At 47.0% G+C, this 27,544-nt stretch overlaps 2 protein-coding genes across 5 annotated transcripts in view; both read right to left on the bottom strand.

Annotated features, from left to right (window-relative positions):
• The window catches only part of LYPD6B (LY6/PLAUR domain containing 6B), a 174,655-nt gene extending 171,285 nt beyond the window's left edge, over positions 1-3,370 (bottom strand). The window contains exon 1 of the mRNA XM_042952457.1: positions 3,288-3,370. The gene's annotated coding sequence lies outside the window, so the exon portion shown is untranslated. The remainder of the gene's footprint in view (positions 1-3,287) is intronic.
• Positions 3,371-17,814: 14,444 nt separating this feature from the next.
• The window catches only part of KIF5C (kinesin family member 5C), a 161,812-nt gene continuing 152,082 nt past the window's right edge, over positions 17,815-27,544 (bottom strand). For all 4 annotated transcript variants that reach the window (XM_042948745.1, XM_042948747.1, XM_042948748.1 and 1 more), the window contains one exon: positions 17,815-19,448. The gene's annotated coding sequence lies outside the window, so the exon portion shown is untranslated. The remainder of the gene's footprint in view (positions 19,449-27,544) is intronic.

Genomic DNA, 27,544 nt, shown 5'->3' with positions numbered 1-27,544 from the left:
AACACAGTGATTCAATAAGTCTGCACATCACCACTAAGCTCATCACAAGCACAGTTGCTGTCACCATATGCCACTATTACAATATCATTGACTATGTCCCTTATTTGTACATTTCATCCCCATGACTTATTGGTTCCATCACTGGAAGCCTGTATCTCCCACTCCCCTCCGCTCATTCCGCCCATCCTTCCACCACCCACCCCTCTGGCAAACTTATTTTATTTCTCTTATAGTACTTCTCAACACCTGAAATATGAGATAAAACGTAAATAAATAGGTCTCCTTCCAGCAGATTGTAAGTTCCATGAGAAGAGAGACTTTGTCTTTCTCCTGTACTCTTTTGTCCTCGGCATCCACAACAGGGTCCGGCACAAGTCGATGCTCAATAAACAGCTGTGAATCAACAACTTCCCGAGGCATCTCTCCCTACCCCGTCCCTTCACATTTTCCCAAGGATCCTGGCCATCCCATAGCAGCACTGCCGGTGGAAACAACAAAATATGCTGCCCTCCACTCCCTCCTTTCTTCCAGATTAGTGACCGAGTCTTTTTGCCAATTTCTGTGCTAACGAGATACCGAGGATGCATCCCTGGTTGCCCACTCTAGCTCCAAATGCCCACCAGTGTCCACCATAGCAAATGGAAACAAAAAGCAGCACTCACTTCATACTTCAAATGAAAACAGCCTAAAGGCTTTAAAAGCAATAGGCAATAGAGGCTGGTTTCCTACTAAAAGAACTGTTGAGTATTCATCCACTGGATTTACTGTCAGGAGAACTGTTTTCTCATCTGAGATCTACCACTAACTACATGTGCGCCAAGTCCCAGCCTGTTAGTTTGAAGACAGCTAACGATACTGAAACGAAGCCATGATTTAGAGCAAGCAAGTGTTCTTAGCAGAGGCTATGGGAGAGGGTGAAGGGGAGTTAGTGGGGAGTGGAAGGCAGAGAAGGACAGCTGTGAGGCTTTTTCAAACCGTACATGCAGCCCCAAACCCCCTACCCTAAGCCACCCCTACAGAATCATCACCACGGAGTAAGCCACTGTTGCTGTTCTAACAAGACTATGAAAAACTCAGAAAAACTTCTCCAGGTTTTAAGTGTAAGTTCTTGGAGAAATGGGACCAAGATTTACACTTCTTAGTGACAGCCAGCGTGGTCTCTAACATGGGGTACTCCTGCGTCTGCCTGTCTCCAGCCTCAGCTCCTCTCTCCCCTCAGCCACGCCCTGTACTTCTATTGTACTGAACTTCTCCTGACTGCCCGGACAGGCCAGGCCTTTCTTCATCTGTCACCGCCTGTGGGAGAAACCACTGACTGACGGCCTGACAAACAGCCTGGTAGGCAGTCTCACTTCTTTCCTGGCCAACTGAGCTCCAGCTTTGTTCAGACAGGGGCATCAATGTGCTCAGGGAAGCCGAGACCCTCTCTCAGCTGCAGAAGATGGCTTGGACAACACAATCACAGCCCGCTTTCTTCTCCTTTATCAGTGACCGATTCAGGGTGGGCATGTGACCCTTCTGCCTAATGCCATAGGGAGCTTCTGGCAAATTTCATCCTTTGTTATCTAGAGAAACACTGAGAAGCAAGCCCTCCCTTTCTGCTTGGGATGTTATCACCTGAAGCCGTGACGCAGCTGCAGTCAACCTGTGGCAGAGCAGGGAAAACTGAGAGAATCCAGCCTGGAGCCGTGACCGCTTGAACCTCCTACCTCCATACTTCTTAAGTGACACAGTTAAGTAACTCACCTAACGGTGTTATTTACAACAGCAAGCACTGACATCCCACCACGTGGCCTGGGAAGCCCCTCAGGCTTTTTCTCCTAGAGTAGCCCTGCCATCTCCCATTTAGAGCTCAACTACAGTTTCCTCGGGAAGTCTTCACGACATCCCCAGACAGTTAAACAGTTCCAGGCACTGTCATCTCCGCATCTGCTTTCTGTGAGCTTCTCAAGAGCAAGCATTTTCACCCTTGGCAGAGGCCCTGGGATACTGTAATTAAGTCTCAGTTTGGGCTTAGCACGAGCGACTCCATTTTGGGTCTGTTGAATGAATGAACAGCAAAACAATGAATGAAAAGACGAACACACAGGATGCCTTCCATGCCTTAGATGAAGACAATGACTGACAGACTGAATACGGCACCCAGGCTGTCTACACTCTACTATGGACTTCGTTTCGGTGGTCGTGAGCAAAGGCAGAGACAGTGCAATCAATGGACATGTCCTATTTTCATCTGCCCACTGGGAACTGCCCCTCCTCAATCTCCAACAGCTGAATTGGAGCTGAACTAAAGCCCCAGGCACTGGTGGCACCAGGGTGAAGTATCCACTCCTATCATGGAAACCCACTCCCTATCCACCGAGATGGCTTGGCCTGGCTTTGGTCTAGTTTATCAGTAAGATTTGCTATAAGGATAAAGGAGCTGCAAGAAGAGAAAGACTCTCTCCACCCCCACCTCACCCACCCCCTCTCTCTGAAGAAGCAGATAAACCTGCAGGTGCCAGTGCTATTTGTCACGCCATACCAAAAACCTGTCAACACAGAGGGTGAAAAGAGCCAAGATATGTATGAGAGAGAATGAGTCCTGCAGCCTTATCTGAGCCCCTGGATATAGCTATGCCTGAAGCTAGAGCCCTCAGCCTATGTCATTCATGTAACCCAATCAGTTTCTGTACTGCATCAGGCAATATTAAGTGCCTGTGTCCTGGCACCTCTCCTGCCTCTAGGATGGTATCAGGAAGTAAGACTGTGAGGAGGCAGCCTAGCAATGAACAAATCAAGAGTGGGAAAAAAAAAGGGACCCCCAAAACACACACACCACCACCACCATCAGGGTTTCCCCCTACAAAAGGGTAATCTGAGCCTCCTGGATCTCCCTTCTGCTCAGAAATGTGTGGCGACCTCTGGGAGGCATAAAGTATTACATTATCACATAGGGGGGAAAAACGGAGAGAACTTCCAGCAAGCTTTGTGCCATGGACTTGATGAATATCACATAACTTAAGGCTATTTTAATGATTATAATACCCGTTTTGCCTTTGAGGAAACGGAGACTCAATCAGCCAAGTTAAGTAAGTTGCTCAAGGCCACACAGCTAGCAACCGGAATTTAAACAGCACTCTAGTCCTTTCCCCCTCTCCCTTGGCTGGCCGGGCCGCCCATTCACCCGTTAACCCCCAGGCACAACGCCCCCAGGCACAAAGCCCTGCAGCCTCCCAACCTCAGGCCCCTGAGTCAGAGCTGCCGCGCACACTCAGCCATTCGGAAGCCGCGGGTAAAGAACTAACCCCTGTGCATGTGTCGCTTATTCACCAGCACCAGCAAAAGTACGAGTCGGGCAGACAGCAGCGGCGCCGCAGAGGGAGAGGCGGGAGTTCTCTCGGCTCCTGCGCGGCGCGAACCCCCGCCCCAGCCCCGCGCTCTCAACGGCAGCCCCGTCGCGCAGCCTCTCCTCTCCCCACCAGCGCCACGCAAGCGGTGCTCGGCGGCGCCCTGCCACTCAGGAGACCCTCGCGGGCCCCCCTGCCCCCGCCCCCCGTCCAGTCCAGATGTTCCCAGCTGTTCGCCTCCCGGCGACTTCGGGACCCCCGCCCTCCACTGCTCCGCGGGCCCTGCACAACCCGCCGCAGCCGCGCCGCGCGGCTCACCTGCCCCCCCGCCCCCGGCCGACCACCGCCCCCAGCTGGCCGCGCCCGCCCCGCTCACCTGCGCGGCCCGCGCCCGCCGGACCTCTCCGCGCCCCAGCCCGGCTCCCGGCCCCGGCTCCGAGCGCGCCCGCCGGGGGCCCGCGTTGGCTGCGGCCGCGCGGGGCGGGGCGGGGCGCGGCTCCTCCCCGCCCGAGCCACCTGGGGCGCCCGCGAGGGGACCCGGCCCGGACAGGTGGGCCCCGCCCGCAAGCGAGCCGCCCGGAGCTCCGGCTCCTTTGGGAACCTCAGGGATCTTTTGATGGGGTCGGTCAGTGCCTGGGAGGCACGGCCTGGTCCCATCCTGGCCGGCGCGGTAGATGGGCCACAGAGCGTGACCCGACCGACCGACCGACCGACCAAGCCAGCGCCAAGAATGGAAGCCAACCCCTTTCTTTGTGGGATGCATAAATCGAGAACCCAGAACTGAGACCTATGGGGTAAAAATGATTGGGCCAAGGGCACAATGAGTTCAGAACTGGAAGAACTCTAGCTTTTTCTGACCATCCCTCATTTAAGCCATCCCCGCCTCACCCACGTGGGTTCAGATGGGCCCCAAAGCCTTTTGTAGAATAGCATTAAGCTATAAATAAGATCATTTCAGATCGTGATGTTCCCCCCCACCTCCACCTCTAGACTGTAAGCCCCAAAAGGGGAGGAACCTCCTCTGTACGCTGTTAAATAACCAGAGCCTTGAACGATGCGTGTGCTCACTTAATTTCTGGTGCACAAATGAGGTGTGGCCCAGTCTTCTGAGTCCAGCCTTCTGATGGTCTCTCCAAGCCAGAATTGTTCCAGCATCTCTCCCGCTTTACCAGCAAGAACCCAGAGTCAAGAGGCTAGGTTTCCAAGCCACCCATCCTGTCTGTACCGCTTACCACCCTCTGGTTGCCTGTCAGGCTTGTGGGAAGTCGACACCCCCTGGACATCTTCATAAGCTGTCAAGCAAATCTTTAACTTCCGAAGATGTCACAGGCAGGGGTACTCAGAAATACGATGCTCTCCTGCCAGCCTTGCACTTGTGGAAACAGCCCAGAGTTTGTGTGACTGACCCCGGATCCCACAGCTAGTAGCTGAGCCAAGCGTGGGGCATTCGGGGTGCTGGTGAGTCCTGTAGCCAGGAAGCCTTGACTGGGGATAGAGCTTCTACAGAAATGGGACTTGGGGTTGGTCCTCTGCTGAAATCTCTAATCCGTGCTCTTTCCAGGCCTCTTAGAGCTCATGACCTGACCCACTTACTCTCACTGAAGCCCTGACATTTTAAAAAAAGGGGGGGGGGGGCATCTGGCTGGCTCAGTGGGTAGAGTATGCAACTCTTAATCTCAGGATTGTGAGTTCGAACCCCAAGTTGGGTGTAGAGGTTACATAAAAAAATTAGATAAAATAAAATCCATGAAAAAACATGTGTCAAAATAGGACACAAAGAGTGTGGTGTATTTTTTCCATTGAGCAAATGAATGACCTTAACACACACATACACACACACAAACACACACAATGCTGTGTGATGCTGCTATTCATATGTTAATTTGCAGACTCATTAAAGAAATCCATTCTAAGCCCACTATAGGAAACATTGTACAACTTTAAAGGTGCGTGGAGAACATTCCTACTTAGAACTATTTCAGTACACTTCTAGGACTATCTATTAAATCTCAAAGGCCATAATTAGAGGCTGTCTGCCAAGGTGAGGCCAGGGCCAAGTGGCCTGCACCACTCCCACCCCCAACAATAGGCTCAACATTCTTGGGGCCCGGACCACCTCCCCCCCAAATCCTGCTTCATCGGTGAGTCTTGCACAGATGGGTGTTTAAGATGTGGTGTTGCCTGGTTGGTTGCTTCACACTGGGCAAGGCCGACCTGGTAAAAAGTTACAGAGAATGCCGCACCTAGGTGCGCCCTGTTCCAGCTGCACTCCCTGTATGGTGGGTGAGGAGGCTAATGTCCCAGGGTGGGGCTGTGGAGGGTCCTGCCGTTGGGATAGTCACTCGTACCAGCACGTGGGGCTGAGGTCGGGAGCCCCTCCAGGTCTCACCCACACAAAGTGGGCGGGGCCCTTCTGGTGTATTGGTTACAGTCAGTGGAGCATGTGATCTGTGCTGTGATTTAGGGTCCCCCCCACTATGTGTGTGATCTTGGCTGGGTCAACCTGAAGTGATGCCACTCAACTGGCCTGGGAATCATCAGGAAGGCACAAGTTCTGCCCTGGCATCCATTCATTCATTCTCTCTCTCTCTCTCTCTCTCTCTCTCTCTCTCCCCCTTCCCTCCCTCAGCCCCACTCCAGGCTTGCTGAGTAGCCCTGGGCATGTTCCCTAATTGTGCATTTCTCCCACTTGGAAAACCCATAAACATTAAATCAGACAAGATCTCTGCTTGAAGTTCTTCGCCAGAAAGGGATATCTGAAATATGCAGGTCTGATATGATTGTGAGCTTAAATCAAATAAGGCACTTGAAGTGCACAGGGCCAGCACAAAGCACCTGCTCATGGCTCAGGCTGGCAGGGCAAAGAGAGCCAACTGATGTTTGATGGTATTAAAGTGCTGAAAATAGGATAAAACTATTGATAGACTTCTTAAGAATCTAGAATGCATTAATCCTTGCAAATGATCATGCGTGTTATTCTCCTGGTACCTAGGAAAATGACATTTGAACTAGGAAATCTTCAGGGTTTTTTTCTATCTCTAGTTCTCTGATTGCATAGTGGAAGAGAAATTATCCAAAGAATAACCAAAAAACTTTCCGAGCTTTGGGATATAATTTACCTTTTTTTCCTACCTTTACACAGGATTCTATGTGTGTGTTAATACTGTACATCATTTTCTGAGCACATTTTTCAATATGTGTGGAAAGTGCCTAGGATAGTTCCTGGTACATAGTAGCTGCTCAGTTAATTGAAACTAATATGGGAGAGGTTTAGGGAACAGGTCAACAATATTAGGGTCGAAAAGAGCCATGAATTCAGGTAGGCAAACCTGATAAACACTTTATTAGGCTCAGAATTTAAGTTCACTGGCTTTGGAATCAGAATGTTTGGGTTCAAATCCAGCTGCCTCTTAAGAAGATATGTTAATCTCTCTATGCCCCAGTTTACTCATCTATAAAATGAAGATAATACTAGTGTATCATAGGGGCTGGGAGGCATGCATAAAATTCAGTGAGTTGCCACTTTATGCCAGGCACACGGCTACGGGCTTAGATTCTCTTCTGAGAGCTAACTTCAGGGTATGAATTGTTAACCAAGGTCCATAGACCCTGGAACTGAATTCGGTATTCTGTGTCTACATACATTTTTCTTAAAGAGAGAATCCACAGCTGTCCTTAAATTTGCAAAGATGTTAGGGTCTCAGAACTGGTTAGGAATCACTGCCTTCCAGACTTAGCCAAGGGTCTTGAGGCCAGAAGACTTGTCAGAGATCCTGCAGGCCGCTGTTTCCAGACATCCTTCAGGAGGAAGGTCACTTGGGGATGCCTGCTCAAGAGGCAGATCACTGCTCCTGAGAATTCTGATTCCGGAGAGATGAGTGGTGTTGAATAAGCACTCCAGGTGCTACTCACCTACAGGCAAGCCTAGGAAACGTATCTCATCCAACTTCTCATTTCTCAGGTGCAGAAGCAAGCCTGGGGAGAGGTTCAGTTTGGAACAGCTCCTGCCCCACATCCACCAAGAGGCGTCCCTCCCCTCTAAGCCATGCCCTCACCTCACCTGAACAAAGGAAGAGAAATGTTAACTCTCTCCACAACCCAGGTTCACATAAGTAGTGCTCTAAAAACAACAAAATGAGGCTTCTTTTTTTTAAAGTTATTTTATTTATTAATTTATTCATTCATTCACTCATTTAATTGAAGTATAGTTGACACACAATGTTACATTAGTTACTGGTGTATGACACAGTGATTCAACAAGTCAACATGTTCTGCTGTGCTCACAAGCGTAGCAAACATCTGTCACCATTTAACTACGACAATGCCATTGACTATATCCCCCAGGCTGTACATTATATCCCCATGACCTATTCATTCCATAACTAGAAACCTGTACCTCCCACTCACCTTCACCCATTTTGTTTGTTTGTTTGTTTGTTTGTTTTGAAAGAGAAAGAGAGAGAGAGAGAGAGCATGAGCAGGGGTGGGGGAGAGAGAGAGGGAAAATCTCACGCTGGATCAGCACTGTCAGCACGGAGCCTGATTTGGGGCTCAAACTCACCAACGGTGAGATCATGACCTGAGCCGAATTTAAGAGCTGCACGCTTAACCAATCAAGAGCCACCCAAGCTCCCCTCCCCTTCACCCATTTAGAAATCAGCCTTCCTTTTAGGGAAAAATAAAATGTGCAGCCACCTCTGTGTTAGCCCTTTAAATCTCAGAGAAACCCAGACCTTTCTTGCCCGGATTGCTACCTCACTCCTGGACCCACCCCCTCCACATACCCCACTGTATCCAGCTTTGCTATTTGAACAGCTGACGCTATTCAGCTCACACTTTCAAGTGACATCCTACAAAAATGTAGATCCTTTGTTCCACTTCCTAAAGCCACGGGCTAATTAGTCACTGAACAGGGAACTTCAGTCTGGTGCCATTTAGTTGTGTGAGGCCCGCAGCGGGAAACACTTCTTTCCTGGCGGATCTTGGCAAGAAATGAGTCTGAACCAAGAACAGAACAGGCAGCAGCTGCAGCAAGAACGGCTATCAGAGTTACGCTTCGGGGACACCCAAAAATGTCAACGCAAGAATTATCTGACAAAATCCAGAACCTTTGCTTTTTGTCTGGTGAAATTCTCTCCACGCTTACCAAGGGCGGCCAAGGATACATAGGTTTCTTTGGGTTTTGGAAGTCCACCAATCACAGAATCCTAAAGCAGCAGAAAGTTGAAATAACCTCTCCAAAGTGTGTTGGGCAGCGAGCAAAATTTCCAAGTGACACACCGTAGAGGCAGTATGTCCCTGAGGAGACTATTAAAAGATACAAGTGGCCCCTTCAGGCGAGTGCTTGGCCCTGAGGCTGGGCAGTGAATCAGCTTTTCCATATTTATTCCTCAGTATGCTGCCTTACGCTCTCAGGGACCACGGATCATCGTGAATTTGCCGGGCTGTCTAAAACACATCCTCTTAGGATTGCTTGCCCTCTTTCGCTTGGGTTTCGGAGCAAGCACTGAAACATGGACTACAAAGCTATGGGTCTGCTTACAAAATTGCTGGCTACAAAAATGTCCAAATGCCTTTGGTGGTGGGTTTCTAAACCCAGGAAAGAAGTTCTTGATTATTCTGAATTTAGTTCCTACTTTTGAAGGTAACACAAACATATGGATCATCTTTTTAATTTGCTGAAGGTCAATGAGGAAGTGAAATGCCAGTGTGGAGAAAACTCTTCGTGTAAAATCAGAGTTCTGTTACCGCTAACACACCAAGCAAAATCTTCCTCAGGACCTTTGCACTTACTGTCCCTTCTGCTTGGAACTGTCTCCAGATCTTTGCATGGCTGGCTCCTTCTGTCACTCACAGAGGCCCTCCCTGACTACTTGGTTCCAAGGAGACCAAGCCACCTGCTACCACAGCAGCCTGTTTTACTTTCTTCATAGCACTTAAATGTATTCGATCATATTAGAAAGTAGTGTTCACTCGTTCATTTGCCTGTAAGAGAATAAAGACTGTCGTGCCTTATTCACCACTTCTCTCCAGCTCTGAAAACAACGCTGTGTACAAAATAGGTGCTCAAATATTTCCAGAAAGAGTGAATGAATGCTAACATTTTGAGTTTATCACATAGAGATTTCAACCGTTCCTGTATGTTGCTCAGGTTCTGTGAATAAGCTCTGGTCTAAGAGTGAAACATGATTTCAGCCTCGTCTCTCTATGCTCCTTGGTAACCATGTAAACCTAAGACTATGGACTCTAGGGGCACCTGAGTGGCTCAGTCAGTCAAGCATCTGACTCTTGATATCGGCTCAGGTCATAATCTCGCAGTTTGTGGGTTCAAGACCTTCATCACACTCTGCACTGACAGTGCTGAGCCTGCTTGGGATTCTCTCTCTCTCCTTGGGATTCTCTAAGCTCTCCCCAGCTCACACACTATCTCTCCACCACACCTCTCTAAAAAAAAAAAAAAAAAATTAAGGGGCACCTGGGTGGGTCAGTCAATTAAGAGGCCGACTTCAGCTCAGGTCACGATCTCACGGTTTGTGGGTTTGAGCCCCGTGTCGGGCTCTGCCTGGAGCCTGTTTCGAATTCTGTGTCTTCCTCTCTCTGCCCCTCCCCCGCTTGCACTCTCTCTGTCTCTCAAAACTGAATAAACATTAAAAAATGATTAAGAATATGGACTGTACAGCCAGTTCCGCCGCTCCCTAGCTCTCCATACCTCAGTTTCTTTATCTGCATGTGGGGAAAATAACAGTGCCATTGTCATCCATCCCTTGTTAAGAGATTCCAGAATGCACATGAAAAACTAGCTATTATCATGAGCCATGCATGATGTACTAAGCACTTCACTTCCCAGAGAGGCACTCGGTTACTCCAGAGAAGAGTGGGAGCTACAGGAACTCTGGACTATGAACTGCCAAGGTCCAGTCCTGATCGCCAGGTTCCTGGCACACAGTTCACATGTGTACAAAACACTTCCATGCGACTAACCGTCACGCAGTGCTTGACCCAGGGACGTCAGAGAGGCGCCCACCGCCATCAGTTACCGTCACCAGCCTCTGTCTTTGCAGGCCGAGGGTTGGTGCAGCGGAGTGAAGTGTGGCTGGAGTGAGGAGCTCTGGGCTCCGGCTGTCCGTGTGTGACGTGAGGGGAGTGTTTACCCTTGCTTGGTGGAAACAGATGATTTCTAATGTGCCTCCGTAGCCTTCTTTTCTACTCCAAGTATTGGTGATGTACACTTTATTTCTTCCAAGAACTCCCCACTTTATTGGCTTAATATAGTAAAGCGAAAACCACTTTAAAAGACACTATTTACTTACAAGTCATAGGGGAAATTAGGAATGAGAAAATTGAGATGGGCAAACAGAGGAGACTGTAATAGAAGGAATCTGAGCTCGAGAGCCAAGACCAACCATGTGACCTTGGACAGGTTAGTTCACCTGTCTGGATTTGTTTTCTCTTGGGTTTATGGCTGAAAGAAGACAAGTAGAAAGCGGAGGTCACGGTGGTAAGTCATCTGTTTATGAGCAGCAGGCCCACGCAGAAAGGACAGAAGAGCTTGCCCCGCACAGTGAGTACCTGCCTCCAGCGTGGTGCCAGGAGGAGAGCTTTCAGATACCAGGCTCTTTGCAGCAGAAGCAGCAGAGAGCTTGTTTCCAGATGCTGCCAGCAGCTGAGTAGGATTTTGTGTCCCGGCTTTGGCTAAGTGACTCCTTGAGTGCATCTCATCTCGCTTTGGGGAACTTGTTAAGCTCCTATGAAATGCTGCTGGGACGTAGACCCTCCGAAGTAGCTGTGATTTCTGAGATGCAGAATGGACTTGATGCATGAGGTGTCAGGACCTTGAATGCAGCTGAGCCCTGATACAAACAGCCACCAGGCACAGAGATGGGACACCAGGCACAGAGGTGGACACCAGGCAGAGAGATAATGGACACCAGGCACAGAGATGATGGACACCAGGTGCAGAGATGAACACCAGGCACAAAAATGGGACACCAGCCCCAAACCCTCCTCACTGCAGGTTGAGGATATTCTTACCCTGTGAAACAGCCTAAGAGCAGCTTTTCCCCAAAAGGAAGGATGGGGAGGTGTGGGAAAGGAAGAACCCTAAACAGAGAGCTACAATGAGATTTGATCTCACTGGGTGGAATCAGACAATTCCCAGGGTCTCCCATACTCTTCTCTGCTACGTATCGGGGGTGATAGGTAATGGCATCATCGGGGTCCAAGGTGCAAATACCTTCTCCTAGGAAGCTTTTTACAATAACTGCTAAAAACAATACAACAGGCCCCAAAAGGAGTCACTTGTGCTAAGCCCAAACCGTCACTCAGTTTCAGCTCTTCCAGAAATGGAATCTTAAACCAGTCAACCAGGAATCACCTGGTCAGCACTAGTTAGGTAATCTGCCTGAGGGACCCCCACCATCCTCTAAAGGAAAGTGACCTTGCCACAACTACTCTGCCCTTTTTTTTTCTTTTTCTTTTTTTTTTTTTCCCCTTTGTTCCCACTCCCTTCTGCCTGTAAGTCTTTCATTCTGTACTGCTCCTCGGAGCTCCTTTCTATCTGCTAGATTCATGCTGCCCAGTTCATGAATCATTGCATAAGGCCAGTAAGATCTTTAAAATGTACTCAGTTGAATTTTGTCTTTTAACATAACAATCTCTTATGTTTAAGTGGCACTTTGATAGAATGCTGGCACACAATTTCTCATCTGATCCTCCAACCAATAGTGAAGGGTAGAGAGTGGTGGACCAGAAATCTCCTAATCCAGGTATGGAGACGAAGCCATTGAGACGCTGTACAGCCAAACAGCTTGATCATAATCCCACAGTTGGTCAGTATGAAGTCGAGTTGGATCCAGGTCCCAAGTCCATCATTATTCCTATTTTGGAATTAACTCAGCGGTGCTATAGTGGAGAGCCGGTGCTCCAGGGGTATTTTACTGTTGCGTGCATGTCCCAGAAGGGGGCACTGCAGGGCAGCAGAGAAGCCAGGCTAGTGCTTGGGGTCTGCAGGCCAGCAGCCACGATGGCACTGGCTGAAGGAGGTAGCTGCCCAAGACCTAGACAAATCTGCCATCAGCCTGTCCTTCTCAACTCTGTAGTAGCCCATCAGAAGCACCCTCAGACAGGAGAGGCAGAGGTAAAGGGAGTCTGTGGTAAAGCAGGGTGGGGGGTGCTCACAAGGACCCCGCTTGTGCTTTCCTGCCCCTTTTCTGCAGTCGGACTTGCATATGCATGTGTGGTATGGTTGGCATGTTTACTTTTTTGAAACCTAAAGCACTAAAATGAGGCTCTATTAATCATCCTGACAAGGCTGGAGGTGAGGTAGGGGTAGCTACTATCAACAGGGCTCCCTGAGCAGCCTCCTCCAAGGCCTCACATAGACCTGGGGGGTGGGGGGGAGGGGACCCCACCAGTGCCCCTCAGACCTCCCGTTCCAGCTGGCCCAGATGGGGCAAGAGAGCCCTGCTTTCACTTGGAGCTTAAACAGCAGAGGACATAGGCTATATATTTTAAAATGCAACCAGAGATAATTAATGTCCTAAAGAGGATAAAAAAGTCAACACGAGTGAAGTTAAATTCTTAAGGCAAATAGTACGAAACTGACAGGAGTGACTGTAGCTTCTGAGTGTCTGTTACACAGAAAAAGAGTCTGACGATTGCAGTGGCTGCAGACTTCCTTTAGAAGGTGCATTAGCAGGCACTCCTGCTGTGGGGCATCCGCTTTCATTATTATTTTGATGATTCTTTACTAGATGCATTTGATTGCTTAATGTAATTCAACTAACAAGGAATTCTCAGATTCCTCTGAAAGGAGAAAACACAGAAACGCAAAGGTATGCAAAGGTATAAAACTTTGTATAAATTGTTTACAAAAGGGTTTTTGAGGCTGGTTGCTGGTTATCACCACCACCCCGCCCTCCCCCCCCCGCCCCCCTCCCGACGCAGCCCACACCACACCGAGCACTGTTCTGGGAGATATTTGCCAGCTCTTGAGAACACAAACCTTGGGACCAGACTGCTTGGGTTTCAAACCTGACTCCTCCTCCCAGCTGTGAGACCTTGGGCAAGTTACCAAACCTCTCTGGTGCCTGTTTCCTCCCCACTAATGTGGAGATAATGGTGCCTACCTCATGGGGTTATTAGGAGGATTAGATGGATTCATACATGCAAAGCACTTAAAACGGTATCTGGCACACAGCCAGAATCATCTCTCCAAATTAACTGATTGCTTACCACAGCTCTCTGGGCATTTTGAGGTTCTGATGCGGTTAACACGTCATCTGAGGCAAGTTTGCCAATTTCCCTAGTTTCATGTATATGTTTTGAAGGAGTAAAGTATCATTTTAGGTAAATTTTCTTTGAAGAGCTATCCTATGAGAATCATTTGCAGTATGGTCATAGGGAGGGGTGAGAGTTTGGAGGGTGCCAGACAGGGAGGACTCCCAAACAGAGCGGTTGGCACTGAGGAGGCAAAGCAGATGGAGAATTCCAGCCTTTGCCATCCACAGTGTTATAAGTGGAAAGATCCGTGGGGATACCTGGAAGTCTTTTACTATTTTGAGCCCGACTAACCACACAGAAATTGATGTGTTCTTTGCAGATTGGATGAAGAACCACCAAACGCCAAAGGGAAAGTAAAAACCCCATGGCAGGATGCCTTTTGTCAAGTGAGCCCACATTCTTATTTGATGCGTCACCTGAGAAATGCCTCCTACTTCTCTTCAATTTATTATGTACATAAGACAAATCACAAGATGTAACCTGTCACAAATGCCAGAATTAAAGCTGCCAATACACACGTCACCAGTAATTACCTTTGCAGCTTATAGCTCAGTTCCACATTCTCCCACAGACACTGCAGCTCTGAATGTACTTCCAAGTCCTAGCTGGAGCACCATTCAGAGCTCCAGGGAACCGGAAACCTGGAGAACAACTTGCAGGACCCTGGGGAACAGCAGGGCGGGGTGGGGGGGGTGGTCAATGCAGCCCTCCTGTGTTGCAGAACCCCTGCTTTCAGGGACCTGTGGGGTCATTTCCCACTGATCCTGCAATTTGATTTGTAATTGAGTTCTTTCAGAGGACTGTTTTTCCACCTCAAATACGCAGGCTTCAGCCTAAATATGATCCACGTGTAAAGTTTTACTATATAAGTCACCTTTAACGATCTGCTATCTAGAAACTGCCGCTTGCAAGTTCTCGGGAGAATAACAATTTCAAGAAAGATGGATAAGACATCATAAAAGCACATCATCAGAAGCAGTGCCCTCAATCCCACTTAGAAATGTTGATTTGGCATCCATCCTTTCCATTTTAACTGATTAAAGCAGTTTACTGTCTGGCTCTCATGCAACATTAACCAAACCAAGAATGAGAAGGAGGGTATTTTACATACACAGTGCCTGCAGGGCCACAGGATTCCAGTGACCTGAGGTATAGAAGGCTCCTTGCTGAAAGCAGATGAAATCATCCTGCATTCTGCCTTTCGTTATTCTCCAAAGGCATCACAGTCTGGAGTCCTTTCATAAGCTCTCAGACCTATACATTAATACTAATATTCAGGTTAAACAGGAACACAGACACACCAACCTTTCTCAAAAGATGCCAATAATCTTTCAATATACACAGGGCTCCACTGCATTAAAGAATACCAATGTGCTAACATATTGTTAGAGTAAGTGCCTTACTTGGGCAAGAACAAATTCAGAAATCCAGCTATGACACTGGTCTATTGAGCTGTAACTCAATCTTACCTTAAAAAAAGTTTAAGATACTTATTTATATCAGTTGCCATCTTTTCACCGCTTAAGGAACAAATGCCAGGTTTTCTTGATTCCTTGATAAAAAATAAAAATGGGGGGGCGCCTGGGTGAGCGACCGACTTCAGCTCAGGTCATGATCTTGCAGTTTGTGGGTTCGAGCTCTGTGTCGGGCTCTGTGCTGACAGCTCAGAGCCTGGAGCCTGCTTCGGATTCTGTGTCTCCTTCTCTCTCTCAAAAATAAATAAATGTAAAATATAAAATAAAATAAATGAATAAATAAAATAGGTATTTGAGCAAAGTCAGAGGCAAAAACGTCAGTGCTGACTTTACTCATGCTTTGGGTCTGAGCGGCTGTTCGCTGAAATGTTCTTTTGAGGCCAAAAAATGGTTCCTCCTAACACTGGCATTGAGGCCTTAGGTGAGAATACCTTTAGGACGACTCACAAAAGAAAAAAAACAGACCAGACAAAGTTTAACTCAATTTTATTTTCCACTTTTAGTATTTTTCAAATTATACAACATGCAGTCTGCCAGAGTATCCATACATCTTCATTTTAGAACCTGGAGGATAACCAAAGTTTTCCACGGGCCAGGGGAGGGTTACTTCCAGATCTTTTGTTACATGTACTATATTACAGCATCATCACTTGATATAAGCGGCCATTGTCCCCTTCAAACCACCAAAACAATTCTGTCCACAAATTTTTTTAATGAAAGCTACTGTACAGAGACATAAAGCCCAGAGAAAACACATCTGCAGTACACATTACATACTTACACACTAAACATGTACAATCCTACAGGATGCCCTATTCCCCTTGTATCTGCACACAATGAAAATTATTTAAAATTGGTACACGATATGTAAATGTGTAAGCAGACTTCATGGAGCAGTGCTTCTTTCAGCAGTGACCTGGCCCTTATTCAATACTTTTAAACAGTCTAAATTGTTAGTGTTAAATGAAACCATTTTAGGCTACGATGGTTCCTTTAGTTTACGCAAGCTACTCAGGGTGAGACAATGAAGTGAAATCCTCCCCCAGCTCCCTTCCAGGGAAAAACTTCCCTAATAATGTCATGTAGCCAGACTCTCAATGTCTCCTGCCCTGCTAAAAAAAAATACACTTCAAAGAGGGGACTGTCAAGACTTTTATTTGCTTTCAGTTATTCCTCTAGGAAAAGAGAACTGATAATTCTCCCATGAATCTTGGGGATGGCTTGGTCTGGCCTTGGACAGAAATGTCCCTTCTTCATGTGAAATTAGGGCATCACAAAGTCACTAGATGCTACGTTCCAGACAAACATTTTTCTTCATTTATCCCAATATTACTATGAATTCTAATTTTTTATAATCATGGTACTATTTCCTTTAAAAGTCTGAATCCACATTTACTCTCCCTACTACCTGCCATTCAAACAAACCAACCGTACAGCTTTTGAAGAGATGAGGCATTTGTACAGAATTGTCTAGTAAACGATCAAAACACATTTGGCATTAATATATTTTAGTCTCCACCTATAAATCTTTTGAAGTCTTAAAAGCACTTTATGAATTGATAATACAGTCAATGAAGGAACATACTATGTTACAAAAATGCAATTGGTAAGTTAAATGCAACCACAAATCTTGATATCCCAACCAACATTTCTCTAATTTAACAATCCACCATCCTGCAGGTAGAGATTATTTGTATAAACCATCTGGCTATTCCCTTATAGCATCAAAAAGTAAACTTTCAAGAAGTAGCATGAAATATAAAATTATTCACAGAGGAGAAACACACACATTCTCTCTCTCTCTCTCTAGCAAAAAGCAGCATACAACCAAAAATATAATCATAGGCGCAGCCATTCAGAAGTGTGGTTTTTATATTTAGAGTACAAATGGAAAGGAGTAATAACCTTAAAAACCAAGGAAAATTGCATCAATGTGGCTTTTTTAAAAAGTGGCCTACAGAGAATATGGTCCTGATATTAGTTTATTATACCAAGTGATATTTAGGGATCCACTTGAATATACTGTATTCCCCGATAATCTGCCTATCTTTTAGTCACAGTGTGGGAAAGTTAGCTTAGAGGTCCATAAAGATTGAAGCTAGGTGAACTGACTGGCTGATCAGCAAGTAGCAGAATTATCTTTAAGAGACATCAAAGCCAACTTTCTCTGTGAATAAAAGTGGTGTGAATTTTGTCAATCCCTTGTGGAGATCAAGAAATATGGAACTACAAGTGAAACACGTAGTTCTTTTTGAAACACGAAAGGACCAAGCGATTCTTGAGAAATAGAAAAGGGGTAACCACAGAAAAGTTACTTTGGAAAGAATCTAAAATAATCTATTAACAAGAGAGCCCCCAGAAAGAATTACTGACCTTTGTCCAATTTCCAAACATAAAGTAATACAGTTGCATGATAGTTGAGTAGGGTCACTCAACTACTAATTGGCAATCCTCTCCAAGACCAATGCTTCAGCCTCTAAAATCAGAGCCAAACATATTAACAGCAACATTATAATCTATGGCATATGTTATTACCTGATAAGGTTTGCAAATCCTGCCCTACAAAGCCCCTTCTATCAGACTGTAAATAGCCATTGAGCATGTACAGCAGGCAAGTTACTGGCAATATAAGAAAATCAAAAGAAGAATTTTTAAAATGTAAATGAATGCAAAATTGTCATATTTATGAAATAAATACTTCAGTAGAATGTCTTCTTCTTTCTCCTTAGTCCCCCCCCCCCCAAAAAAAAAACACATAAACAAAGTGCAACATTTAACAAATAAATTAAGTCAAAGCAGCTTTGCTGTGTTAGGGAAATTTTACACAAGAAAAGTCTGGAAGTTAATTCACAGTCCTCAGTGCTTTACACACACACACACACACACACACACACACACTTCAACTACGACTCACACAGCAAAGAGAAAACTCCATGTCTACCCGGCCTACATTTCATTCCTGTGGTGACAGCAGCAGGGACAGTGCCAGCTTCCTCATCGTGGGCAGGCACAGAGATAGGATGGATGCTTTCACTGAGATTAGTCTGGTCGTCACTGACTTACCCTCCAATTTGTCAAAACTAGTAGCAGCACACAAGACCAAGTTAATTGAAGCTTTGTCAGCTTCCCTGAAGACTTTACTACTTGGAAATCAATCATTCTAAAATCCACAACTGGAAGTAAGAGTTGATTCACCTTTAAATTCATGTGTTAAATAAACCAATAGTTAAATGTAAAAAAAAAAAAAATCCATCCATACCGAGTTCTTCTAATTCTGCTTAAGAAGATGAAATCTATCAATTTGAAGCCACAGAACAAACTCAAAAAAACAATCAGCAATGAAGGGTTAACATAACAACTTACAGCAACTTATTCACGGGCACAAATATTTGTCAATTACTCCCCTGCCGGAGGGCTTCCTTTTTCAACTGTGGGAATGAATGATCCTGGATTTCATCAGCAGTACCCCCTCAAGGCTTAAGATGGTTCCCTACAGGAAGAAGCCATCCCCAATACGAGCTCCAGTAGGGTTAGGGAGGAGGAAGCGAGGAGGGGGCCACCCCATTTCCAATCACCCAACTTTGCAGCATTTTCAACACTCCTGAAGAAAGGATGTTCAAAGTGGGCTGGCTGAGACTAGTCGCTGCACGTTCACTAGCAAGCAGCTCAGGTGAATTTTATGACTTTTCACATTTACATAGATGTGTTTGAATGAACAAATTCTACATTGCTACTGTCAGATTGTTTTTCTGCCTTGAAGAAATTTGTTTTGCATTTTAACAGGTGCCCTACTGAAAGTGTATTTCACAGATCCAAAGATGTGACCGGGATATTCAAAATGCTTCTTTGGGGTAATTTGTTTCGGAAAAGTGTTCAGAATGAAAATTTTGAACCTGATAGCAGCACTTTTTTTGTTGTTGTTCCCTAAAAATATAAAGTAATATGTTTATTTTACAGGAGACCAGACAGGTGCAGTGGAGCGTGATTCCCCACCTCCAGGGCACTTGGATGTTCCCCCCAGGGAATGGCATGGAGGGCGTTTGCTGGGACTGTGCACTATGGAGAGAGGAGGCTCCAGGGACTGCCCAGAGACCACCCAGCACCCCGAAGCCGAGTCCTGGCAATGGTTCCCAGGGGTAAGTGGATCTTCTGTTAGTGTCCCCTTCAGATTTCTCAGGAAAAGTCCAAGCACACACCTCTACACACAGAAATTCTACACAGCTCAAATATCTGAAACTGGTGTACTGCAGATGGCTGGGGTAAACAAATGTAAAAGAAAATGGAAATTTTGTGTAGGAGGGAAAAAAAAATATAGGAATTGGTGATTAACGTAGTCCTTGACATGCTGCGTGGAGAGCCGTATCTGTTGAAAAAGAACAAGAGAGAGAACATAGGCGTTAGGGAACACAGTGGAAATACACTCCTCAAAAAATGTTTTCATATTTAGAATATCTAGAGTATTTAGATATTTAGATGAATATTCTAGATATTCAGACCTGAGCTGCCCAATATAAATACCATGTGAGCCACATATTTAATTTTAAATTTTCAAGTGGCTCCATTAAAAAGCGGGAAGAAAGAAGTCAAATGAGTTTTAATAATATAGTTCATTTAACCCAATAAATTCAATACATTGTCATTTCAACGTGTAATCATTATTACAGGTTGAGCTATCTTACATTACAATATCACTATTGAGATACTTCAATTTTTTTCCCACAGTGTTTGCAATGTGGTGTATATTTTACATTTTGACCACATCTCAGTTTGGACTTGGCCACATTTCAAGTCTCGGTGGCCACATGTGGCTAGTGGCTAGTGTATCAGACAGCACAGCTCCTATTTACTGCTTTTGATTTAAGCATTTAGCCCTGACCACAGTCTCTTCCAAAAGTCCCGTATCTATTGACACTGGTGATAGAGGAACGGAATGCATTTTCTCATTCCTAAGGAGTACTCGAACACCTTTGCACTTGCCAGCACTTGGGATTTTGAGGCAGCTCAGACATGACCCCTAATGCAGGCTCTCTCAAGAAACAGATTCCCAGTCCCGGCTGAAAGGTAGGTTTCGCCTCCCTGGGCTGAGGAAGTTACTCGGAGGACATCCCCTTTGATTTTGCCCACCAGAGGTCCATCTGGTCATGCTCAGGTCTCCAGGATAAAAGTCTGGGCTAAGTCCTGACTCAGAGGCCAGCCCCAAGTGGCCTCTGTCGCCTTTGGACCAACTCTAATAAAGTCAACTTTCAGGAAGAAAGCAAAGGGTTCAGCTTCTTCCCACCAGCTGGAAGCCGTGGGTCTGCCAGTCATCTTCCTATGGGTTTTGTGCAGAGCTCAAGGTGCTTGTGGGATGGGGAGGGGGTGACAGCAGCGATAAGTAGAGCCTCGTCCTGGAGAAACAGGGAATTGCCTGGCACGGAAATATGACACACATAAGAAAAACCCACGTGTCCATCTGGTTTTAAAAGGAACTCCATAACCTGACACATCGCGCTGTTTTTCCCTCTAGAAGAAGGCTTACATCCAACTTTAGTGCTCAACTGTGCAAAACATCTCAGATTCCTGCTACAGCGCTCTCTCCCTCTCTAGTTTTTTTCTCTTTGCTCTCCTGACTCCTGTGTTATAATATTGTAAGTAACCTCACATATTTTGCATAAATAAGCAGGATGTAAATTATAAATAAATAGTAAAAATTCAGCATGTGTAAAGGGATTATAAAAAAGGTAGGAGCAAAGTGGGTAGGCGGGAGGGAAGAGGAGAAAAAAGACAGAAATTGTGTAGGAAAAAAGGGACAGACACAAAAAATAGAAAGCTCATTTGGTAGCTACCATCTCTTGCTCCAATGGTGTAACTCCACAGGTAGAAATCTGCTCCATTAAAAATGGCTTCAAGAACCCTACATGATAATATTCATGTCCTGTTTGGAAGTTACAGAGAAAGATTTGTCTCTGGGAAGAGCATCTTGAATGTTTAGCCTTTCCGGTAAGATTTTGTGCTTATTATTAGGACAAGAGATGAAGACTCTAGAAGCCTGGTCATAGTTGTCACTTAAATTCAGTTTGAGCTGAAAACCAATAGGCTCTTGGATGCTTTCGGAAGACCACCACCTGGAGGCAGGGAGGTAGGAGCACACGCCTTAAATTGTAGGGTTAGGGTTTAACGTGAGGATTGCTGCCAACCTTGTTGACAGAGCCTAGGATTAAAGACATACGCTTGGTAGGGTGGCCTCTGAAATGCCAGGGGACCACAGCCTTTCATTCAAACCCCCCACCCTTGCATGGGCAAGACTCAGCACGTTCTGGCCAGCAGTACGTTAGAAACAGGGGGCCACAAAGGAGACCCAACCTGCTTAGTCACCTCAAGGCGGGTGAGAAGCCGGAGACGTGACAGGCTGTGGAAAGGAAAAACACAGGAACGCCCCCAATGAAGAAAGCATCCTTTACCATGAAGAGGTCATTCTGCATTCTGAATTAAAGATCTTTATAGCCCATCTGCCAAAGCAGTCTTTCCAGCAAGCCCAAAAAAAAAGGATTCCCAAACATCCCCCAACGATCTGAATGCTCATCTCTTCTGATAAATCCAGAGCAGGGGGACATGGATAGAATTTATAAAAGTAAACGGGTTGGCCCCTGGAGAAACCATTTCTGACTTCCGATGGCAGAGAGCAGCCACCCAGCGAGGCCAGCAAATCTGGAGAACATTTAACACCCAGTTCTGTGGACCCTCTTGGATGGCTCAGAGTTGTTCCTCACTCAGCTGCAAGCACGGTACTGGCTGAAGTGACTTGCTACGAGGCTGTCCCTGGGCCTCTGCCAAACTGGAGATGGAAATTCAGAGTGGCAACGTGTGACCAGACTTAGAAGGAAATAAAATCGCCTTTCTTTAGAAGGGGTGGGGAGGCTGAAGAAAGAAGCTAATTATACAAGAGTTTTGCAAGAACGTATTTCGAGATTTTTTCCCCCCAACTTTAGCTTTTGCAATTGCTTGCAAGTGGGTTTATGCTTAATCCAAACAGTACATAGTTTTATCTTCTCTTTTGCCTTTCTACAGTTCAATCCCTACATTATAAGAATTACCAATGGAACTTCACGTACCACTGCTGAATAGAAGTGGCTTTATCTCACAGGAGCAGTAGTGCAATCTGCTGTGGAGGGAGCATCGCTCTTCCTTCCGGCTCCTCCGTGGTTGCTTCCTTTGAGCTCACAGTGCTGGTTTCTAAGTCCTGTGCCATAGGGCCCGTCTGCAGTCACTTCTGGCCTCTCTCCCCGAGTCTCACTTTGTTGATACTTTCAGGCCTGTCCCCACATCCACCACAACACTGGCCCTAGTTCTTGCCACACAGCATTCCATTCCCTTCCACTCCTTCCACTAGGACCTTCCACTCTTCTTTCACATTACTCATTCAACACCCAGCGAACCCTGGGTGAAGAAGGTGCTATGATCATAACTTCTCCATGACCAAGAATCCTGTCTGGAGTGACAAGGCTGGGCTTTTTTAATTCAACTAAAATAAACACACTGCACGGACAGAATGCAGAAGCAGAGAGGGGAATCCAGTGCTGTCCATTAAGCCAAATGTTAAACAGATTTGCAAAACTGCAAAGCAATGCCATTCTGCTGTTTTTGTTTTGGAAAATAATTACTTTTCATTAAAAGTGGCATTTTGGTTGACAATAGTGATATCTAAAATTTTTGTTTCAATTTATATCAATAGTATAAAACATATCAAGAGACATACCCCAGGAATGTAGAAGCTTTTTGATATCAATACTTTTTAAGACTATAAAGGGTCCTAAGGCCAGGAATTTTGAAAACTGCTACACAGCCGATCGGACTTCTTGGTCCAGAATCCACAACTGACAAGATGTGTGATACTGACAGTTCAGGATCTCTGTAGAAGATAGGATGGCCCTGGACGAGATAATGTCGACACGTGCCCGTTCTGTGCCAGGCCCCCGCCCGAGCTCTCTGTGTATATTAATGCATTTAATCCCCATAGCCACCCTGTAGGTCAACATAGTCATGTGGCACATTTCACAGAGGGCAGGGAGGCACAGACGGATGCAGTAACTTACCTAGTACACAGCCAGGCTGGGATTCAACCCCAGGCAGCTGGGCTTCATACCCTGAAGCCACAATCACCCAGCTTCGTACCCCGCCTGAAGCAGAGTACCCCGCTGCAGGTACATTCTTGTGACTCAATCACTTAATTACTAGGGTTTTCCAACAGCAGTAGCAAGTTGAACAGCCCAGTGGCTCAGAGGTAGACCACATGTGTGGCTGACTTAAGGATCCCACATGACCTGCTGTAAAAGAGACTCCCTGACTGATGTTGTTGTTGAAGTAAATAAAGTATGCCAAAATGGCCAACAGGACTAAAACAGACTCTGGTCTCTAGCTTAGAGACTCCTGCTCCGGGTTCTTCTTCTTTTGTTTGCTGTGCATGCAAAAACCCCCACAGATATGGAGGCTGTCGGCTATAAATTACCCTCCCCACTTGCATTCCAGGCTCAGACTGTGGAGAAACAGTTTCCTCTGAGCCCACCAGTGTTAAATAAATCTCCAATCCACCAAGATCTCCGAGTGCTGCTTGGTTTTTCCGCCAGCGTTCCAGTCTGGTTCCGTAACATACTTGGTTCCCTGACCGGGAAACCCAACCGTGCTGGCTCATTGTTGCCACCTGTTTGGGAAAACAGCGAGGCGGTGATGGAGTGAGGGATCGCAAGGGAGAAGGTGTGCCCTGTCTGAATTTCGGCAGTCTCCTTCTCGGTTGTCTCGGGCTGGCCCCACTCTGTTGTTCCCACCGGACTCAGACCTGGTAGATGAGGACCTGGACCCGACATCGGAACCAGTAAGGCCGGGGCCCCAAAGAAGTCAGGCCCACCCAAAAGGGTGGAAGGGGGACCTGATCAATCCTTGGAAGCCTTAACAGGTCTCACAGGTAGAGAATTTTTGCGGGAGGGAATGTAATAGACTCTGGTGTGTGTGTGTGTGTGTGTGTGTGTGTGTGTGTGTGAGAATGTGTGGCTCAGCCAGGCTTGCCAGTCGAGTTCGAGTTTGTGGCTCCACGGACAGGCACCCTTAAGGTCCCCAAGAGTCTACGGAGTCTAAATGTGCTCTCCTGTGCGTGGTGAGCGTATAAGGTCCAGGGCGGTATTGGCTCAGATTCCGATTGCAAGTCACAAAGCTGAGTCCGCTACAGCCAAACCTCACCTAAAGTTTCCCTCAGGAATGCGACCAGAGAAAAGTATCTGATTGGTCCTCTCATCCGAGGGGATACCCTCCCTTTGTCTGTCTTTGCGACACCGAACACAAGAAAGAAATTAATAATGGGAACAAAACAGAGTAAGCCCATGATTTTAGAGGTCATGCTCAAAAATTTTAAAAAGGGATTTTCAGGTGATTATGGGGTGAAAATGACACCCAGGAAGTTAAGGACCTTTTGTGAACTAGAATGGCCCATATTCAATGTAGGATGGTCCCCCGAAGGGACATTAGATGCTCAAATAATGCAGCATGTTTGGCTCATAGTCACTGGGAACCCAGGCCACCCTGATCAATTTCCATACATCGACTCCTGGCTTGAAATTGCCCGAAATCCCTCGCTTTGGGTGTGATTCATCGTTAGCAAACAGAGCCAGGCAAAGGTTTTAGCCATTTTACCTGGAGGCTCACCCAGGGAGCCAAAGAAGTGACCCACCGCTCCTCTAATATTTAAAAGAGATGTGGAGGAAGATATTGTCTTTCCACCTCCTTATGACTTGCCAAGCTCCTTCCCCCCTCCCCCTGAGCCTGAAACTCCTCCCCCATCTGTCTCTCCACCAGGGCCACAGTCGCCACGCCACTGCCACCGAAGTCACTGCCACCGCAGTCACCGTCACCACCACCACAGTCGCCACAGCAGTGGCACCACCCATCTCCCCGTCCCTCTCAGACCCGGAGAACCCTCCCCCACAAGGGCCAGCAGCCAGACTGCACCCCAGACCCAGACCTAACGCTCTCCAAATGCCTGTAAGGGAGACATGAGAGCCTGAAAGACAGACTGAGGATGGAATAGTCCAGCCCAGCCGTTCCATGATGTATTATTATCAACCTTTCTCCACAACCGACCTCCTCAACTGGAAACACAACACTCCATCATACTCTGAAAAGCCACAAGCAATGGTCAACTTGATGGAGTCCCTCTTCCAGACCCACTGACCTACCTGGGAAGATTGTCAACAGTTACTCCGTACTCTGCTTAATACAGAAGAAAGAAGAAGGATAAGAGAAACACGACAGTACCTAGAAGATCATGCACCTCCAGGGATTAATGACCCTGCTGTCTGGGCTCAAGCTGCCGCACCTGAAGAACGCCCAACAAGGGATTTCACCACAGAAGAAGGACAGGCCCACATCTGATGATACCAGGAAGCCTTCCTCTGGGGAGCCTTAGCTGGAGCCAGAAAGCCCATGAACAAGACGAAAATATCATCAGTCCCGCAGCACCCTGGGGAGTCTCCCGGAGACTACTATGAAAGATTATGTGAAGCATAGCGTGTATATACCGTTTGACCCCGAGGCACCAGAAAGTCAACAGATGGTAAATACCTCTTTTGTGGCACAGGCTGCCCCAGACATCAGAAGAAAACTCCAGAAGTTGGAGGGCTTTGTTGGGATGAATATCACTCAGCTGATAGAGGTCGCCAACAAAGTTTTCATGAACCGAGAAGTCGCAGCCAAAAGAGAAGCAGTGAGAAGACTAAAAAAGAAGGCCGCCCTTCTCACAGCACTAAAAGAAACAGACGCGGCAAAGATGAGAAGACCCCAACCACCCAAAGGGGGGAAGGCCAGAGCCCCCTTAGCAAGGGACCAATGTGCATACTGCAAAGAGCAGGGACACTGAAGAATGAATGTCCAAATCGGAAGGGGCCCTCAAAACCCAGCCATATTGGGAAGAACCTCGAGGCGAGAACCTTGTTGGTCTGGCTGGGGTAGAATCGGACTGAGGGGGACCGGGCTCTTTCTCTCTTGGCCCCCATGAGCCCACGATCGAAATGAAGGTAGGGGCCGAACAATAACTTTCATGGTTGACACTGGGGCTGAATACTCCGTTGTTACTTCCCCAGTGGCGCCCTTAAGCCAAAAGACGGCAACCATACTTGGGGCTACTGGGACACGGGCGATGCAGCAGCCCTTCTGTCAAGCTCAACAGTGTGAACTTGGGGGTCACAAGGTCCGGCATGAATTCCTCTACTTACCCGACTGCCCAATTCCTCTCCTGGGCCGAGATCTGCTCTCCAAACTTGGGGCCCAGATAACTTTTGAACCCACTGGACACACTAGCCTCCAATTAAACCCAAGGCAGAAGAAAACCCTGGTCTTGGCGATTACCCTGCCAAGGGAAGAAGAATGGAGACTCTTCTGCGCCCAGGACTTATCCTGTAGCCCCTCAGAATTCAGGCTTACATTCCCCTCTGTATGGGCTGAAGATAACCCACCTGGACTAGCTTGGAGTCGGGCCCCCATCATTGTTGACCTGATTCCTGGAGCCCAACCTCAGAGACAAAGGCAGTACCCCCTTCCACTCGAGGCTAGAATGGGTATACAAGAGCACCTGACCAAGCTCAGAGAAGCAGGTATCCTAACTGATTGCCAATCAGCTTGGAATACCCCATTCTTGCCAGCCAAGAAGCCAGGAGGAGGATACCGACCAGTACAGGATTTGAGGGCCATTAACAATGTGACTGTTTCCTTACACCCAGTGGTTCTGAACCCGTATACTCTCCTCAGCCAAATTCTGGGGTCAGCCAGATGGTTTATATGCCTCGACCTAAAGGATGCTTTCTTCTGCCTCCGCCTAGCTCCTCAAAGTCAACCATTGTTTGCCTTTGAATGGACTGAGCCCGTTACAGGGCGCCAGATGTAGCTGACCATACGACTTCCCCAAGGTTTCAAGAACTCGCCCACTCTTTTTGGGGAAGCAGTAGCTGCAGACCTCGCCGACTTTCCGAGGGAAACCACAGGGTGTGTCCTCCTCCAATATGTAAATGACCTCCTCCTTGCCAGTGACACCCAAGAAGACTGTAAGAAAGGTACCAAGGCCATCCCCTCCTGCAGCTCCTGTCCTACTCGGGGTATGGGACCTCTTGGAAGAAGGCACAGATTTGTCAGCAGCAGGTCCGATACTTAGGCTTCTTCCTCACAAAAGGAAAAAGAGAACTAGGACCGGAAAGGAAGAAAGTTATCACCACACTGCCACAGCCCCAAACAAAACGAGGCTTGCATGAATTTTTAGGGGCCACAGGGTTCTGTCGCATTTGGATTCCTGGATTCTCAGCCATAGCGAGGCCCCTCTATGACTGTTGAGAGGGCCAGACTGGGAGCCCCTCACATGGACTGAGGAGGCAAGGGCCGCTTTCAAAGAAATAAAGTTGGCTCTGGGATGAGCCCCAGCCCTGGATTTGCCTGACACAGAAAGGC

This window comes from Panthera leo, chromosome C1, assembly GCF_018350215.1.
Source record: "Panthera leo isolate Ple1 chromosome C1, P.leo_Ple1_pat1.1, whole genome shotgun sequence".
Taxonomy (NCBI): Eukaryota; Metazoa; Chordata; class Mammalia; order Carnivora; family Felidae; genus Panthera; species Panthera leo.
This window is presented reverse-complemented; position numbering and strand designations above follow the sequence as displayed.